Genomic DNA, 19,513 nt, shown 5'->3' on the forward strand with positions numbered 1-19,513 from the left:
AAGAACACTGGCAGCTCACAGCTGTGGCCCACCCAGGACACTGCATTTTCCAGCACTGGAGGGACTGATAGAGACTGAGTGAGTCGAACTATACCCCATGAAAAGGACTGTCTCTGAATTTGCCATCTCTTCAGAACAGCAAGAGGTTCCATTGTTTAATATTATTAATTTTTCTATGTTTGTGAATACTTTGCCTGTTAAATAAACTTTTTTTTTCCACTTTTCTCCAAGAAAATATTTTCCTAAACCAGGTGGAGGAGGGGCCACTCGAATCTGCTTTTTAGAGGGACCCCATTCAGAGGTTTCCTCAAAAATTTGCTCTAAACTGGGACAGAGACTTACATTACTGGGCATCACTGAGTATTTGAGCATCTTCCACATATAATTAATAAAAGTAGTAGATTTGAGGGGCTTGCAGAAGCTCTTACACTACAAAAATCAGATTTTTAAAAATCAGTTTCTTGTGGTGTGTAAAGTGTACCTTATGTAGAGGTAATTTCAAAATTTAGTCTTTCTTATGAAGAATTTTCATCTGATGGCAAGTGTTTCTTATGAAAGAAAGGAGTGACTGGTTGCCTACTTTAGGCTCTTTTTCCACTTCTTTAACTTTTTCTCTTTTTTTTTAACAGAGATATTGATTGAAAAATTAAGTACAATTTTACTCATAGCTATTTGCAGATACATAGCAGGGGAGCTCTTGAGGCTTTGAAATCAAGTGTTGAACAGAGGTAAGATCTGGAATGAGAACTTCTGCTCAGTATGTGCCTTTCAGAGAGAAAAGTTTTTCATCCCACCTCACACAAATTAACTCAAAGAAAAACTCACTTCTGGTTATGAAGGCCTCACAAACCAGTGCACTGGATGCAGTGCACTTATCAGTTCCTTTGCAAGTTCTATCCTTGAAGCATCTGTTTCAGTACCTGTCATGCTGCCTGACAGCTATTTCTAAGTGACTATTAATGTTTTTGAGTGTTCTGTGGCAGTCTCAATGCAAAGGGAACAATGTTAGGCTGAGCAGCAGCAGGATGGATTAAAGATTCAAGGGCAAACTTGAATTTTTAATCAAGACAACATCCATGTGTGCTAGTCAACTCTTGCTTCTCTCGCACTCCATTTTTGAAATTGTTTGCCTAGATAAACCGACAGTCTTTGGACCAAGAACTGCTGTGTCCCATGAGAAATTTCTAACCCCTTTTCTGAGCAACTAATGTCTCCCTGGTCCACCGGATACATCCTTTCTTACCCAAAGAGGAACAGCTCCAGTAGGCAACATAAAAGGAAGGCCCATAAGAAGACAGCTATTGCAGCTATTGTTTAGTGGTAGTCAGACAAAGGATCTGGCCTTGTATGTTTTATACCTCACTAAGTATATAAACCCAATCTGTTTGCTCTTTGGGTTTCACATACAGGCTTCCTCTCTCCCTCTCTCTGACACAGACAAATGCATACTGTTATGAAATTCCTGGGATATATACCATCACAGAAGGGAAAAACTAAAATTTCAACCATTGTGTGGGAAGGAAAGGCTACCTCCCATCTATCTCTAAATCTAATACCAAAAAGGATACAAATATCATTAACTACCAAATCAACCTATAATCAGCTTTCTGTATGCAGTGATAAGAAAGCAGGCCTCTATAATTTTAGATTTTTTTTTTAATAGCTTACACTGTTGAATGCAGAGGGACATAGTACAGAGGAATATCTAGAACAGACTTTTAAAATGTCTTAGAATGACCTAGTCTGGATGGAAACCATATATATTTGAGTAGCGAGGTGCTAGAAAATTATTCAAACTGAAAATGGAACTTCACTACTCAGCTCTAGGTAATGATATATGGGACCTTCAATAGCCACACCTTAGTGGCTCCCTCCATATAATTTTTGGTTGCTGAGAAATGCTTTTTAGTTGCTGTACATCCAGTATCCTAACATTTGTAGCCCATGGGAGATACAATGCATCAGTTCTTGCCTTGCAAAACTTCTCTGAAGCCATCAGTTACACAGAACACAAACTCCTATTGAAGATTATTTGGCTGTTGATAGCACACATAGCCTACATTAAATTTTCAATTTCTTATTGGTAGTGCTTGGAAAAAAAAACCTAACTTTTTTCCTTTTGCCCTTTTTTTCCATAAAGCAGAGAATCCAAGCTGTGTTACATTTTGTAATTGACAGTGTGTGTTAGCTCATTGAAATGAAAAAAAGGTGTGTTCTCAGAAAACACACCACACACATTATATGGATATATAAATACCAGGGATATATGCTGGCAATACATGACTCTGGTAGACCCTTCATACTAGTGTGTGTATCAGGGATTAAGAACTGCTGAATGAACTCCTATCTGTTAATGCTGGTTTTTGTATCTTTGGAGTTAGGCACAATGTCATTAAAAATAGACAGACTTTTGTGTTACATCAGATTAAATTGATTGATACTTCTTAGCAGAGTGATGGGCTAGAGAAAAACAGCTGAGTTCAAAAACATCTGGATGATTTTAATAACAGATTTTGAGAAAATATACCTATCAGCTATTTTCACCTGCATGTAGAAAAAAAAATCTGTATGCTTATCTTTATATTCCTCCAGGTCAAATAGAACAATGAACAACTGGATTGAGATTACTGAAATTCAAGTCCTTGTTCAAAGCATAAATGTGTTTTCTGTGTCATTTTATGATATCCATGTAGCAGTTTGGACCTTGCTAACCTCCTTGTGCTGTTGCAGAGGCATCTGTGCAGGTTCCCTGAGGGATGGGCTCTGCTGTAAGTTTGTTACACAGAACTCCCTCTCTCTTTTCAAACTCTAGTGCCCTTTTTAAACAGGATAAAAGTGAAACCCTTTCCTATCAAATGTACACTATTTTACTGTTCTTCAACACAAGCTATTTACCACTTTCAAATTAGGTTTATTTTGTATATCCCAAGTTTCTCTACTTTCTGAATCTGAAGTGGGTGAATATAAGGTGCTCTCTGCACACACCATGTAGTCTCAGTAGGAATGCAATAACAGGGAGAGAAAAATTGAATCTGTGCTAGCATCAGATTAATGTTTCTTCTGAAATAATATGGTATTAATAATTTATCTCTTTCACTATAGTAATGTCCACCTCTCACAAAAGAAACATCACCACAAATGGCTTCTAGTTCCTGATTCTTGGGTACACCTTGCAAAAAGCCAAAATATTAAGTTCATAATAAATATACATTCTCATATGGGCAGTCAAGATTGAGATAAGGAACTTTCATTTCCGTATCACTTCTGCCAGAATCATAGCTCTGGATGTCAAGTCAAAGGCTTCTCCAGGGTTTGCCATCTATGCTGAGATTACTGTAACCTCTTCTGCATGGACATGGAGTTCCATTCCAAAGTGCTATCAATTTGGATCTATTCAAAGCCTTTAAATCCTATTTAAATTAATACAGATTAGTAATATTTCTCCTGAGGTGCATGTAAGATGCAGACAGAAAAGAATGAACACCCCTTTTTGGATTTAAAATACAGCACACACCAGTGTCCTCTTCTTGGGAGCTCAAGGAATTTTGAGACCATGTTGGAGTTATGTGAATGATCATTTTTTCTCTTTTTGTGTTGATAATGCAAAAACACCACAGACCTTTTAGTAATCACAAGAACAGAGAAACAAATCCCTAGAATAATTGTGTAAGCAAGCTGCTGAGTTTGTAGAGGTGGACATTCTTAACCTCCATGTATGGATGTCCCATAATGCATGTTTTCTTTTTGTCCTGTCTCTCAGAGGAAAGGCTTATATGTTTACAACACCAGCAGGAAAATTGCATTTTTGTGCTTTTCTAATATTAATTTGTTGCATCCTGGGTTTTAGGTTCAGATTTGGGATTCTGGTCTTTGTTAGCTTACCGGTTCCATGTATCCTCGTGCATCCCCCGTGTTTTCCCTCCCCCACAGAAGTTAGCCCCAGGCTGCCTGCCATTGGGTCTTCTCCCCTGCCACTCCTGTGACGACTCTCCTGTCCGGCCCCGGGAGCCCCGTGTCCGCCCCTGTTGTGTTCCCATTGGCCGTTGTGGCAACATCACCGCCACGGCGTCTGTGTTCATTGGGCGGAGAGCTCCCATCCTCCCTTGTCCCACCCCTATATCCCTCCACGGCTCCCCAGCCTCAGGGCCAGATTCGTCCAAGCAAGGCTGGAAGCGGGCTGCGGGGCTTCTCCATCACAGCTCTCGCATCCAGCCGCCACACGGACAGATTTGGACGAATTTCCTGCCTCTTCGTTTCCTTCCCTCGTGCCAGCGGCGACACATGGCCAGCCCACCCTGGGGCGCAGCCACAGAAGCACCTGGAAGTAGCGGTGGCACCGACCCTGATGAGAAGCCGAGGTGCCAAGCCGCACTCTCGGGAGCCGACCGGGGCTGGGAAAAGTAACGCGCAGCCACTTTAATTCAGTTATATGGCTATTTTAAAGAGCACAAAACTGCAAATGTAAAGCAAGGGCTACTTAGAACACTCCTTTTGAAGAACAACACTTCTAAAATTTTGTAATTCTTGACTGAAAAATTGTTGTTATGTTTTATACTAAATCACTCAGACTGGAGCAGATTTGAAATGACATTTTGTTTCAACTTCTGTATTCAATAAGCAATAGTACTGTGATCCAGCACCCACAGGTGGTTTTACAGTGGTCTCTTCACTCCTTGTGCAGCACTTAAATATTGTACATCTCCAACTCCTCATACAGGAATAAGATGTGGACATCCAAGGGCCTTCTATACTAATGTTGATAAAGACTCAGGTTTTTTCCAACAGACAAATAATTTATACCCTTAAAATAATATGAATACTACTACTCTTACTAGAAACTGACTCAAAAAACTAGCATAACTACATATACAACAAATTCTACCTTGCTTTTTTCCCCATTTATCACCAAAATCTAGTGACATATCAATCTCATTGGGTTACTGTAATATAGATATAACAGGCAAATTTTTATGTAAAAAATAGTTCAGTGTGATAAATTTAAAATAGGCCTATATTAAATTAATAGTAGGTTTATAGTGCACAATTGAAAATTAAGCAACTTCAACATTTTTATTTAAAACCTGTTAAATTAGTCCATTTATCTCATTTAAAGTATATACTTTTTGCCTCCTGCCAGTACTGTATCAAATTAATTTGCAAACAAGTAGCCTTTTTTTTTTTTTTTAACTCTGGTGTTCAGTAGGAAAGTCAAGATTTTTCATTCTTTTCTAAATTCATGTTGAGGTTTCAGCAAGGAGACTGAAGTAACCATGTCCTTGCTGTTACCTTATATGACAAAGCCTTTCCTTTCAGGTTCAGTGCTAGTTCAAGTGAAGTTTCAGGTTATATTCCTGCACTGTTGTCGTTTTTTCCCCTTGGCTCAACCCCAAACAAAAATGTGCTTACACAGGCCTAACTGTGAGATTATGTAAACACAGAAAACATGATCATAAACATGGGGGTATTGAGAAATGTAACAAGATATATGGTATGGTGATCTGGGAAGAAATACAACCCTTGAGGCCTGGAAAAACTCAAGATTTGCATTACTTCTATTGAGAATCTTTCAAGATCTCTCCATATTAGAGCATTTAAATCTCTACTCTAGTAGACCATTTAATACAATATACAAATGTGGGGCTTTTTTATATTCTCTGGCTGACATAAATATTAGTTTTAAACAGGGAGTTATGGTCATAACCTTTGGGTCCTGTTGGATGCTGGGTTGGTTCAGTTAGGGGTTTTAATAAATGTTAATTAGTCAGTTCTCTGTACCCCCATTTTCCCCTCACAATGGTCTGCTTCAAGTTGTCTACCATAGGAGTTTTTACGTGTCCATCTTGTAGTCACTCCCAAATTCTTCCTGAAAGTTTTGTGTCAGTCACCCCATCCTTGCAATCCCATTTGTCCCAGAACACTGTACACACCTCTGTTATGTTCCCATAGGTTGCCGTGATCCACATCACTCCCCTGTCGTCTGTCCCCATTGGGTGAGGGGGGCTTCCACCCTGTGTGCCCGCCCCCTATTTAACCCAATGCTTCCATTGTTCAATTGCCATTTTTTGTCCTCACGTGCTACCTGAGAACAGCCGCTCCAGCCACCGCAGCAGCCACGCAGGAAATAAATTTCTCAGCCACGCAGGCGAGGTGTGCCTTCTCTTGTCCCTTTGTCTCCTCTCAGCATACGGCTACGAAAGCTGCATTACCCACCCTGGAGTGCTCAGCGCTAGAGCTTCCGTGCACACAGCAGCTTCGGTCTCACGAAAAGGCAGAGCCCCAGCTACCCAAGACCAGAGTGAAGAACAAAAGCTGCAGGGTCCCAAGACAGATTCAGTCTTTCCTGGGAAACTATAAAGATGTAGTTTTGAAATTAACTTGCACCAAACTAACTGGGGTTTTAAAACCTTGGTTTTTATTGTGTCCACTGCTAACAGTCTTGATTTCATATGTAGAATACTAATATTTAAAACACAGAGAAATTTTTCTAGATTATTCATGCAGAACATTTTCCTCTCATATGAAATTTCATCACCCCTGCTGGGCTTGTTATACCTGACATTCAAGTCCTCACTGAAGCTAATGAACCCTATATTATATTGATTAGGTTACTTAGAAAGTTTTGGAGGCATAATTTCTACTCAGTCTAATTGTTTTTTTTCTCTGATAAATGGATGTAAACTGTGTTAAGGTACTGGTAGACATTGAATTACATATCCATCAACCTGTATTGCTCAACTAATTTTTCCAAAAAGCTTGGAAAGTATGCATTCCATTACTGCATAAAGAACCTGAAAGGGGATAGACTGAAGGAATCCTGTTTGAAATTAATAAAATTGAAAGTTTTTTAATAGAAGTTCCTTAAACCTCTGCCTGCAGGAAGAAAAAGAAGCATTTCAAGTGATCTGGTTTTTTATACATGCTGTTCTATTGAAATTATAACTTACCATCTTAAAGTGTGCCTTTTTCTGCCATCTTTAGCATCTGACTGAGAATTCTCCTTTTTTTGAAAGTTATTCTTTATTATAGCCTGTTTATACTCAGGTTTTACTTATTTTTCTTAGTCCTGACTTCACTGTTTGTAAAACTATGCTCTTCCCATCTCCATTTAAATGGCTTCAAAAATGATGGTTGAATCACAAAAGAAACGTTTTCCTAGGGCCAGTAAAATACTAGGCTGCACAAACCAGCTCCAAAGTCCATGAGCCCTCAGTGGCTGGTAATGGGTGGAAAATGCCATAGGAAGAATGTCTGTCACCCTAGTTTTTCCAGTCTCACCAGTATTAGAGTCTGTCACATAGACAGAGATCCGTGGGCTGGACCCAGACTTAGAACATCACACCTGGTTTTATGCTGTTAAACATTTCTTTACCTGCTTTCTTTATTAAATGCTCATTCTTTCAGTTTCAGAGATCCTCTACTCAGTACAGCACCTCTTCACCTCCCAGAGAGGGCCAACCTAGCACTTGATTGCTTGGGCACAAATATCCCATCAGTATAGATGTTCACCTTAGGAGGCCTTGTAGAGTTGCAGTAAGCTGAAATCTTTCCTGTGCACATGAGAGGAGTTCGTTGCACTTGTGTTTCAGCAGGATGGGCAAAAAATTTGAAGTCAAGTGGCAGCCTGTACTTTGATTAGAAACCAAAGTGGGTATCAGCACTGTCTTTTTCGTCAGCAGAATAAGGCCAGCATGAATAGCATATACTTCTAATACTCTCATGGTGACTAATTAGCCATTAGCCCTGCATATCTATAGCCCTGAGAACTTTCTTGAATGGTGGAGAATAGGTGTGCTTCAAATTCAGGTGTATTGTTTTGTGCTTCTTTATGTTTCTTCTTCCTCCTTCTGCTCTTTCTCTAGAAGAAAAGAAAAAACCAAACTGGCCAAAGGGGCAAATATGACATTTGAAGATCGTTTTTAATGCTGCTATCTAAACGGTTTAGAGGAAAGAATGAAAAGCACATGTTTAAACTTCTCCATTTCTTGTGAAAGTTATTAAAAAGTAAAATTATATGTCTTTTCAGACATGTTTGGTTCAGTCTTGTGAGTTTTAAATATAGCTATGATGATCTTGATATAATTCACTTTAAGTGAGAGGGCTTTTGCATTTTATTTTATATGCTTAGACGAAAGGCATACTTCCCATGATTAAACAAAGTATCATCACACTTCCAACCCAAGCCATTCTATGATTCTATACATTTTTCTTAGGGCAACACTATGGCACCAGTACATGTAGGAATTTAATGAAACTCTTCCTCATGTAAAAGGGCTTGGTGTTTAGGATATGAAGTGTAATTTACCTTTAGCCAAAGGAGAGGATAAAGACAATTAGACCTCTTTTCTCATTGTTCATATTGCCTCAACCGAGAGTATTTAAGGAACCAGCAGCTCTTGATGAAGTGTGGCTTCTACACTTAGCTAGCATCCTATAAATGCCAGAAGATGGAGGTTTAAGAATGAGACTATAGTACATAAGAAAAGAAAAATTCACGAAAGAAACCAAGGCCTAAAAGTTAAGCAATTTGCAAATTAGGTATCCTAATCTATTGAATGCTTTCTTTGAGGGGAGAAAAAAAATATAAAATGACATTTTTAAACAAAGACAGAAGAAATGTAGAGACAAAGAATAAAGTATTTTCTTCTTAGTGTTTCACATCACTATCTCCACACTAACTGACTGACTCCACACACTGACTGAGCTGTGGGCTGCTCCAAAGCCAGTGATGTGACATTTTGACAGCCCTTGGCTCGTCTAAGATTCTTCAGTGAATGTGACCCATCTAAGCCTGGCAAACAGCACTGAGTTTAATTTCACATGTCATGTATAGTGGAGGCTCTGTGAGTATTCTCTTTTCTAAGAAAATTATTTTGTGATTTGACATCCTTTAGTATGTATGATGAGCAACAGGAACACAGCATTAGTAAGTAGGCATCTGTCATTATCTAAAAATTATTACTGCATCTTCTGCAGTGCCCTTTTTTGTTTTCTTCATGACAATATATAAATCTAATAGTAGCAACTAATGGTTGTAAAAAGATGAATGTAAGGATTTTTGTTAGGACTATGGAGAAGCAAAAGGAATGAAAGAAAGACAGACCATATGTGTAGTATATTTGTTGTTACAGCTTGCGCTCATTAAAACCATGTTTGTCGTATTATACATCATTGTACTGTAGTTGTAGTAAATGTTCCTTGTAATGCACTTTCAAGTACAAAATTTGCCTCTGAAAAGAGCATTTAGGAAACTAAGTCTATTGAAACCAATGAAGTGTTGACACATTGCCTGATGTGGATTTGTTTAAGAAGGCATATTTTAGGTTATAAAAGTACAGTCCTTAAGGCAAAAATCAGTGACTGCTTGGTATAGTGACTGAGAGAACACTGTAACAGTATGTTCAGCAAGAAACCCCTCATTAATCCTTTCCTGTAATTCTATCCTATTCACCTTCCTCCTTGCCTGACTTAATAGAATTTAAAACCTGCTGTCAGCACAGTAACTAACCCAAAACCCATTCATTACTCAGTTAAGGCATTTGAAATGTTTGCTGATTTGTCCATGAATGGGAACACAGTGTAAATCTGGACTGAGGAGAGGTTTTTTCCCCCTTGTCAGTTTAATTGCTCCTGTGTGATGTGTTCGAGTATTAGGAATCATCAGGGGCTTTGACACCCTTGTCTGTTTGAACAGCCGTAGCATTTCACTGCATCCAGCCCCGAAGAAAATCCAAATTGCAGCTGAGAGGAAATATGCATTGTTTACTAAAATCTGTTTATTTGCCTCAAACCAGACAACTATCACTCCCAGAAAACTTCTTGTGCCTGAAGCTTCTTTCAGAATTAAACATAAAAAGTAGTCATCCTCCTGCCTTCTAATAAGGTCTCCAATGTGACAGAATTAAGCACCGTAATTATTAGAGGAGTAGACAATTAATTTAGTGTCTCAACTGCTGTTATGGGTCTTGTGTTGAATGGACAAAAAAAGCAAACAGCAATTTTTGGAGTATTGACCTGGTCCCTAGTAATTCTAGTCTCAGTGAATGACTTCTCTAGACTCAACAACCAGAAATCCAGTTGCAAGAAAGATGCTCAACTGGACTGCTAGAAAATGTATTCATGTCAGTCATTTGCTTGATGTATTAGCACCATTTGGTGATGACATATCAGAAAGGCTGCAGGGGACACTTGGACATCTGTGATGAAGCTTGGAGGGCTGCTCCTTTGCCAACACTATGACAGCTTTTTGTATGCACCCTGGCTCACAAGTAGCAATATTTGTCATCTGGTGGAGTCTCTTGCTGTTTGTTACTTTGCCATCAGCAATACAGAGTGGAGAGGGCATGTAAGTTACCATTTCTATTTTCAGTCAAATAATTAGCTCCTTCAAAGGAACTTTCCCCTCTTTGGCCCCACCATTTCTTTATTTTCCTTCATGACTATTTCTAATTTTTTTAAAATATAACTCTCACTCTGAAAGCCTGTCTTTACACTCTGTATAACATTACCAGCGTTGCTTCTTGTGTTACAATGATGTTCACACACACATACCCACACAGCCCCAGCCTGCATTGCCCAGCATCAATTGCTCATACAAACCATGCAGCACCAATGGATCACTGAGACAAGCCAACAAATGCCATGCTGCCAATAGACCAAATAAATCATGGGGGTAATTTCTCGCATCTCAGGGAAACTTCTCCCAGGCTGAACGTGACTCAAAATCTTAAAGTCCTCTCCATATCAGGCTTCAAGATTGGTAGTGCTGAATAGCCTTTCACCTCACCTACCCTAAAGTGGGTGTTTTGGACTGCAGAGGCGTTTGTCCCTATTGAGCCTGGGGTTCTGATTCTGCTTTTATAAATCCCACCCTCTCAGGCAACTGCAAAAGAAATTTCTGATGAGTCTGTTCAGCTAATGCCTTTCTAACTTCCAGTATAAAAAGAGGCAGTACCTGCATTAATTATTGTCTAGGACCACGCTAAGGAGTTTTTGCACTGCAGTTTGGAGTTTCATGCTGATCCAGTTGACATAGCTTGGATCAATTTGACCCACTACTGCAGTTGTTCTCCTTTGATCCAGAGCAGTTTGTAATTTGACCCATTCAGGTGACTTTCTTATAATAGCCCTAGCAAGACAAAACCAAATCAACTCCATTTATCTTAATGGGCTTTTTTTCAGACATGAAGCCTTGCCAATCTTTTGTACAGAAGAAAAAGGAATCTGTGTATCTGATGGGCTTTGAAATGCCATCTGGTGTTTAATGTTATTGTGCTCTGTTCTTATAGTGCCTGTGCTGAATCATATCTTAAAAGTTCAACAAGCATTCACTCACAGCCACCATTCAATACTATTGTGTCATTATCAAAGATTTGGATTTATCGAACACTGCCTGCAAACAAAGTAGATTTTACAGACCCTGCTCCCTGAGGCTCTGCTGACTTGAAGAAATCTTCAAGTATGAAACCTATGTGCCTTACATCTTTAGCTGCCATTTAGACATACAACAATCCTCTTTAACCTCCAAAATTATTTTTGAGACATAATCGTAGATGTTAGAAGAACAGGAAAGACTTTTATTAGGGTTGTGTTAATCTCCTAGAGGCTGGGTTTTTCATATCCTACCTATTTAGATATAACTAAACTAGATTTCCAACCCTCTGCACCTCTCCTTTTGAAATGAGGCTTCAGATGTTTTCAATACTTCTTCATTCATTCATTATTTCAATGACATTAAAAAATACAAGCATGTTTCCTTTTCTTACTGAAAAAGCTTGTATTTATTACAAATAGAAAGCAGAAAAACAGCTCTTCCCCTTCCAAACAAGGTTGTCCACCAACAGACAACCTACATATGATAGACAGCTTACTAGCATAAGTGTCTTTACTGTTCTCTGCTCCTTCCTGCCTTTTTATATATTACTACTATTATTATTCTCTGGACAGAATCTTGACATCCTTGAAGCCAGCAGCACAATGCCCAGTGACTTCAATAGGGTCAGGATTTCACATTCCATGTATTTAAGTTTTTCACCCTTTTTACTCTGAACTCCATTTTGCATTGCTTTTATTTTTGGGGTGTGGGGTTGTATCTGTGGCTTGTGTCTGCTTCTTTCATTTTTTCTTCCACTTCACCCATTTTTACTGAAGCACAATGTGAGCCAAAGGACTTCTTGGATAAACTTTCAACTTGCCGTTTCAAAGTTGTTTCATATGATAGAAACCCAAACTTCTAATCCCTATTTTTAACAAAAATATATACTTATCTTGTTTCTATCTTTGTACACATGGTCTCCCTACAATTATATTTTTCCATGTAGATAGACATAGATGCATATTACTAATTTTTTTCTTTAAATTAGAATATAAATTAATCAAGAAAATATTTTTTCCACATTTAGTTAACTTAATAAACTAACAAATGTTAAAGCTCCTTTATATTCATTGTCACTTTTTCCTTTAAATATGCTTTAATTCCTGATCCTAGAGCTTTTAGAAAACAATGTAGTATTCTGTTTGTATTTAATAATACAAACAGAATAATGTTAATAATGTTTGGAATGCTTTTGTATGAAACACAACTGTGGAGCATTTTTTGCATAATATTCATAAACTATTTCCCCTGAAATGCGTTTTTGTTTTTATACCTCAGCGAACAGCTCTGTTTGAGTAAATGATCCATCCTTGACTCATTGTGTATACAGAGAGAAGATCTGTCTTTGATTGTTGTTTTAATAAACTGGAAGTCTGCCAATGTTCTCTGGTAAGAGGAAGAGAGCGTTAATGATACCACTGTGAAGCTCATCCTTGTTTGGTCTTATACTAAATTTAACCCCCACTGATCCTTTTCTCATACTGAAATGGCTGTTCAGGCTAGTCAAAAAGCACAGAGTAGTAACTGCTGTGATTTGAAAGCAAGGAAATTTTACAAGTGCCAAACGTAGCACATTTTAAATTCTTCTTATAGCACTTAGATGAGTAATTAATGAGTTTGTTATCTATCAAAAACCTTCCATTTGTGTTATCTATCAAAATGCTTCTCTCTTGCTGCCTGGTGCAGAACAGGATTTATGGTAAAGAAAAACCTGCCATCCATCCACAGTATCTAAATTTATCAACTCCACACATTCATGCAAATAGTGCTAAATGACAGATCTGTAGATATCTAGAGATTTAAAACAACAACAACAACAACAACAACAACAACAACAACAAACTAACCCAAACAGAAAATAAGAGAAAAGAGAGAAATTTTGAACTGCTAAAACAGTGATCTTAAAAAATAAATGAAGTTATTTCCTTCCAGGAGCCTGAGCAATAGAGTGTTCTCTTCATGCAACCAATTTCCTATTAAAACTAAAATATGAAATTGCCAGTGATCAAGAGACTTTGTTAGCAATGCTCAGTAATATTTCTGATTGTTTTATTTTATTCTGTAGTTCTCTAGAAGTCATCTGCAACATATCTGATAAGGGCTACAGATTTTTATACAGAGAACTCATAATTGCTTTGCTTTGTTCTCTAGCTCTTAAGCTTTCACAGAGAAAACCACCTGCACCTTGCATAAAGTACACTTCTCTCCATCTGTCAGGCAGGGAATTCTCTGTATGAGAGCAGCAAATGCAGAAAGAGGAGAGGAACATATGGCCTGTCTTAGTCCTCCCACCCCTCCCCCTGTTACCTTGTGATTGCTCTCTCTCATGCATTTACATTTTTAAATCAATTCGTATAATGGCTTACCAGCCACAGAACACTAGCCAGGCATTGCAGACATGCCAGTTTCTGCCATGTAGTGTACATTACTTCATGATGTTTGCCCAAAAGGATGTGAACCACTTTATGTCTCCCTACCTGGTAGGGAAACCATCAGGCTTATTTATTTTGTTTCATAGTTAATTCAAACTTTGTGCCTTTGGCATTATTCAGAGCATGAAACAGGTACAATAGGAGATTTTTGAGCCCCTATTTTATATATTGTGGCCATGACACCTCTGAGGTAAGAACATGTGTTTTTCACAAAAATGCTTTTGTCACTTGCTATTATATCTGGTCAGTTTCCCACTCATGCAAAAAGCTGGCTAGCATATCATGCTGTAAAGGCAGGTTTACCAATGATCAGAAGCAGTGACTCGGTAAATTTGTCATGTTGTCTTTGCCATGCTGTACTCACATCATAGCCAAGTTATCAACAAGTTATCAACCAACACCCACAAAAATTTTGATATTGAATAAACAACTTGGGGTGTTTTTTGTTTTTATTTTTTTGGTTTCTTTTTTTTTTGTTGTTGTTGGTGGTGGTTTTTTTCAGTTTTATTTTGCTACACTAAGTACAAACACAAGCAACCGCTGTCTTCAGAAGACAAAAATGTGTTTCTGTTTTCCAGGATTATTGGATGTAATCAAATTCATTGAAAATACGTCCTCTGGCATAATTCCAAGCACCCATTGGTACAGATGCTTCAGCCATTTTTAAGGCCAGTGTGAGTTCAATATTTGAAGTTCTACACCATTAAGGCTCAGAGTGACCACCAGAAATTTCATGTCTTTTATTTTAAACTATTCACTATTTTTATTAGTAGAATTAAGTAATTATGTTAGTAAAATCTGCTTTCTTTCATGCAGTCCAGAAGGCCTGCAGAAGGTAGTGGAAAAAACTTTCTGACTCAAATCCTAGGTGTGCTACCCAAGGGCAGTGCGCTCCTGAATGTGCTGCTCACTGACAGGAAGGAACTGCTTCGTGCTTTTTTCTTAAGGACTTTTGGGAGGTAAGGTGATTATTTATTTGTTTTTAAAAATTACATATGTAAAATAACTCAGCATATTTCCTCATGGAAACATTAAATTGTTTAGCTATGGCAACAAAGTCATCAAATGTAAGCAATTAATCAAGCATGAAAAAAAGGGGGAATGGCTATATTAATTTGTGTACCTTTCAATCCTGACTATTCCATGATCTTGAAAAAAAATCTAAAAAACAAAAGCTGAAGCATAGTAACAAGAGATTTTTGTTCAACCCACCTGTAAACTAGTTAGTGAAAATTGACATACAAAGTGCCCTAATGGGTGTAATTAAGTCTAACTAATCTTGGCTATTTTCTCAAAAGTGTAACATGAACAGTGACATAAGATCCCTAGATGTACTAGTTTTGTAAGGTGAAAGCTAAAAAAGTTCAGAGAGATTAATTATACTATGATAGCAATATTTTTGATGAAGTAGATTTATGTGCTGTTGCTATTCTCTCCCATGCCCTGGTGACAGAAGTCACATTCCCTTCGAGCATTCCTCCTCCTCCACTTTTCACACTCTCTCATTATCAAATGCCTCCATCTTGTTTAAATAACATGGTTCTTAACCCATGTTTACTGTTGGGAATGTAAGGTTGTAGAAATTACAACTAGAAGGATATGAGAGTGTATACGAATTTGTATTCAAAACCATTAACTTTAGAGCTATTCACCCAGTTAACTGAGTTGGAAGCTATTAAAAATATCAAACTTTTGCTCAAAAACTTTGACCAAATTAACAATAGTCGACCTAATATATTAGAAATTATGCATATAATGCTACTAAATTTTCTTTTGTTAGAGCTACACAATATCTAAATATGGGATCTTTCCTGATTAGGTGTGTGTCTAGATCTTATAGATTAATTTTAAATTGGTTATTTAATTGTCTGCTTAACGGATAGGTAAAAAACAGGAAAATAAGTATGGATATGTTTGACTGAATACCATGGGATGTTTGGCAACTAATTTGGAATATGGCTCCTTGGCTTCTATGATCCCTCATGGGGGAATATTCACTTGTCTTGTGAGATGGAAATTAGATTTTTTGCTTAACAAAACTGTTATTCCAGGACTGTGAGGATGTGGAGCATCAGGAATTGCTCTGAAATTGTTAAGGCAGGGGGGTGAATTTTCCTTCCAAATACCTTTTCTGTCATATCTCCCTTGTGTTCAAAAGAGCAACCTTTTGAGCCTGTTGCAGAAGTGACATGATGTCACAAGAAGCTTGAGTTTAGACCCTGAACATTATAAAGGGCAGGATGGAAATTCAAAAATCCAATAACATGGTCAGGAGAGTCAAAGAAAAAAAATTCCTCCCTAAGATGGAATCAATAAAACATCTGAACTACACAACAGAGATGAAGGCTGCTTTTCACCATATATTAGCTAAAATGGGATCTGCTCTATGAGAAGTTTCATACTTGTGACTTCCATTTTTATCCAGCATATATTTTTAATTAAACATGAAAAAGCAATGAAAAATACAGTACAATTTGTTTTGAAAAGCAGATTCTGTGCATTTTTTTATTTTGCAAATAAAAAGAAAGCTCAATAGCAGGTTGCAAACTGCTTTTTGAAAACCTGTAAGGCCACAATTTATACACACACTAAAATATTTCACACCGTAAGCAATACAGAGTTTCTGGGGGTTCCATCAAAAACCAGTGATCCAAGTGATACAGCAACAAGAAAAGATGGGTGCTGTGCTGAACCTCATACACACCAACAGGAAGGGAGTCCTTGGGGCTGTGAAGGTCAAAGGCGGTGACCATAATATAGTGGAGTTCAGGATCCTGAAAAGAAGGAATATTAAAAGTCAAAACATTCAAGGTCAGCTTAAATGGTATTGTAAATAACCTGATCTAATTGAAGATGTCCCTGTTCATTGCAGGGGGTTTGTATTAGGTTTTCTTTGGGGGTCTCTTCCTACACCAATCATTCTGATATTTGACTCCATTGAAGGCCCGTGGAGACAGGCTACTTTTGGTGGCACCCAGTGACAGAATAAGAAGCAATGGGCACAAAATCAAACATATGAGGTTTCTCCTTAACATCATGAAACACTTTTTCTCTCTTTAGGTAACAAAGTACAGGAGGTGGCTACCCAGAGAAGCTGTGGGGTCTCTATCCTTAGAGATATTCCAAAGTTACCTGATATGATCCTGGGCAACTGGCTCAAGTGGGAGTGGGAAGGTTGAATCAAATGACCTTCAGAGGTCTCTCCCAACTCCAAACATTCCATGATTCTGTAAATGCAGCAGCTGTAATTATTCTATTTTTTTTTTTCAGAAGATTACTTATTTGCAAGTTAGTTAAGCTAATTTAATAGAAATAGATTGTTATTGTCATTTACAAGAGACATACAGCACTAGTTTTGCAAGCAAATATGGCAATTTTTCTCCATATGTGTATGCAGCAAGCAGCAAAGATGCAATCAAACATGGTATGAGAAAGACTTTTCCATTTATGACTTGCTATTTATACTGAGCTATTTCAAAATTCAAGCTTAATATGTAAGATATTTTAAATAATTGATAATGTACTTAAATAATTAATCACTGGAAAGATACTTTTTCAAAGAGAGTGTGCATCTCTTTACATTCCACAGTGCTTGAGAAAAGATGGTGGTTGCCTTTGAATTACTAGAGTAATAGTCTCTGGTGACATGCAGAGAAGCTTCACAAAAGCAAATAGCATTAAAAGGTGCCTCCCACTGATTCAGTGTGAGTGAATAACATGGATCACCACATCAGAAAGAGTTAAAATATATATATTAGGGCATAGGCACTACAGATGCACTTCTCTGCTTAGTCCGCTGATTGAGCAAAGAATTAGCCATGGGGGAGATGGAAAGAAGACAGGATGCCTTGTCTCATTTTACTTCCCCCATCCTCAGCTTGGAAACACTCATGCTCATAAATGCTTTTGCTATTTTTCATGTTCTGAAGTTGATGGCAAAGAGCTCTCCAGGGGGACCTTACAGCTGTGATGGTGTTTGGGTTGCTCTGGGCTCCCTGGGGAGATGTAGCTGGGCGTGCAGTGCTGGTGCTCAGATGAAAACAAAAAATGGAATTTCACTTTGCATCTAGCAAGACTTTTGAATCTTGAAATATGATTTCTCAGTAAGTAACATCTGCAATATCAAAAGGACAAATAGGCTAGGGGTGTTTTAAGGCATAAGGGTTTGTGATGAGAGATTTGTTATCCCACATGGTCCTTGACACAGCACAGTGAAAATAATGTCTCTTAAAATTCATCCTACACTAGTCATTTATGCATTTATTTCTTCCACCCAAAGGAATACATCTGATAAACTACCACATTCACTGTAACTGAAGTAAAGATTGTCTTCAAATTTCTATTTCATTCAAGAAAATGAGGAAATAGAAGATCTGTGCAAGGCAGTTTTGGTTAAGTCAGATGTTAGTGACCCTGATACATTTACAAGTTTCTATTGATGCTCCACCACAGGATGAACTAATGCAGTCTGTGTGTAAAGTAACATTAAGCTCAGAAATAAGTTTCCCCAGTTCAGGGTATGCATGTATTAAGCACCTAAACCTTTTGATTACTTACTGGTTCCCTAAAGACCTGTTGAGGTAAAGAGCACACCAAAATGTTTTTCATTTCACCAATGATATGTGAAAACATAGAAATGTTCTCCTTTAGGCTAATTTTTATTCTGCTTTCACAGTTTACTTCTGAAGCTGTTGGAGTTAATTGTCTACTTCCCTTATTGTTCACTATTTTCAGAAATAGATCTGAATTAATTCACATAAATAAAAGAGCTTGCAGACTGATTTTTACATGAGTTCCAAAAGTCACATACACAAAAACGTTTGTGCAAAACAAAAGTACTGGGGACTGTTATTGTGCCATGCATTCTATAATAATTTCCTATTTTAGTGATGCTTCTCTTCTTTCACAGGCCCTTATGGGATGAATTTTCATTATGAAATTGCTAAAAATTTTAAGAAAGTATCTAATTTTTTGCTGTAGTAAAGTTGAGCAGGATTAAGACTTTTTAATTTTACACTTTCTAGTAGGATTCTAAAATATCTTCAGTTTATACTAGCTATTCACTCAGCCATAACAGCAGAGAATTCACATATGAGCTTGCGTTAATTACTTTGGACTGCATTGGTTCTGGGTTTTGTTCACTATGTGGATCACTATTTGTTGGCAATAACATTCACCAAGATGAACCAGAAGTACAGATTCATGGAAAATAAAAAGTAAAGCTACATTCTTAGTCTAAAGCAAAACCAGAACAAAACCCTAAGGAAAAAAAAAAATATATAATGGGGTTATATGGAATTCAATTGGTTCAGATATTTTTATTGCTCTTCCAATGTTGAATGGCAGCTCTATCCTGAAGAGACATCAATCCAGTACTCCCAAGGCATTTCAAAACTAATCCTGTCTTACTGGAGTTTCTTTCACCACATTTCCCATAATTAGAAACATCCACTTCTGCATAATGGATACATGCTTATGATTTACTGTAGCCTTAAAGACACAGTTGCATTTTGTAGGGGGTACACTATCAGTTGTCTTAGCATTAGACATGTTTCATATAAATACATTATTTGCTGTCTTTTATTGTGTGTTTTACAAGCAAGCTGAAGATGACTGATTAAAAAGAATAATCAGCTGCATTTTTTATCTTAAATCAGCTGTGTTGAAGGTGTTGGACCTTGACTGTTGACCTGATACAAGGATGATAGGT

Source organism: Vidua macroura, chromosome Z (assembly GCF_024509145.1).
Source record: "Vidua macroura isolate BioBank_ID:100142 chromosome Z, ASM2450914v1, whole genome shotgun sequence".
NCBI classification, from domain to species: Eukaryota; Metazoa; Chordata; class Aves; order Passeriformes; family Viduidae; genus Vidua; species Vidua macroura.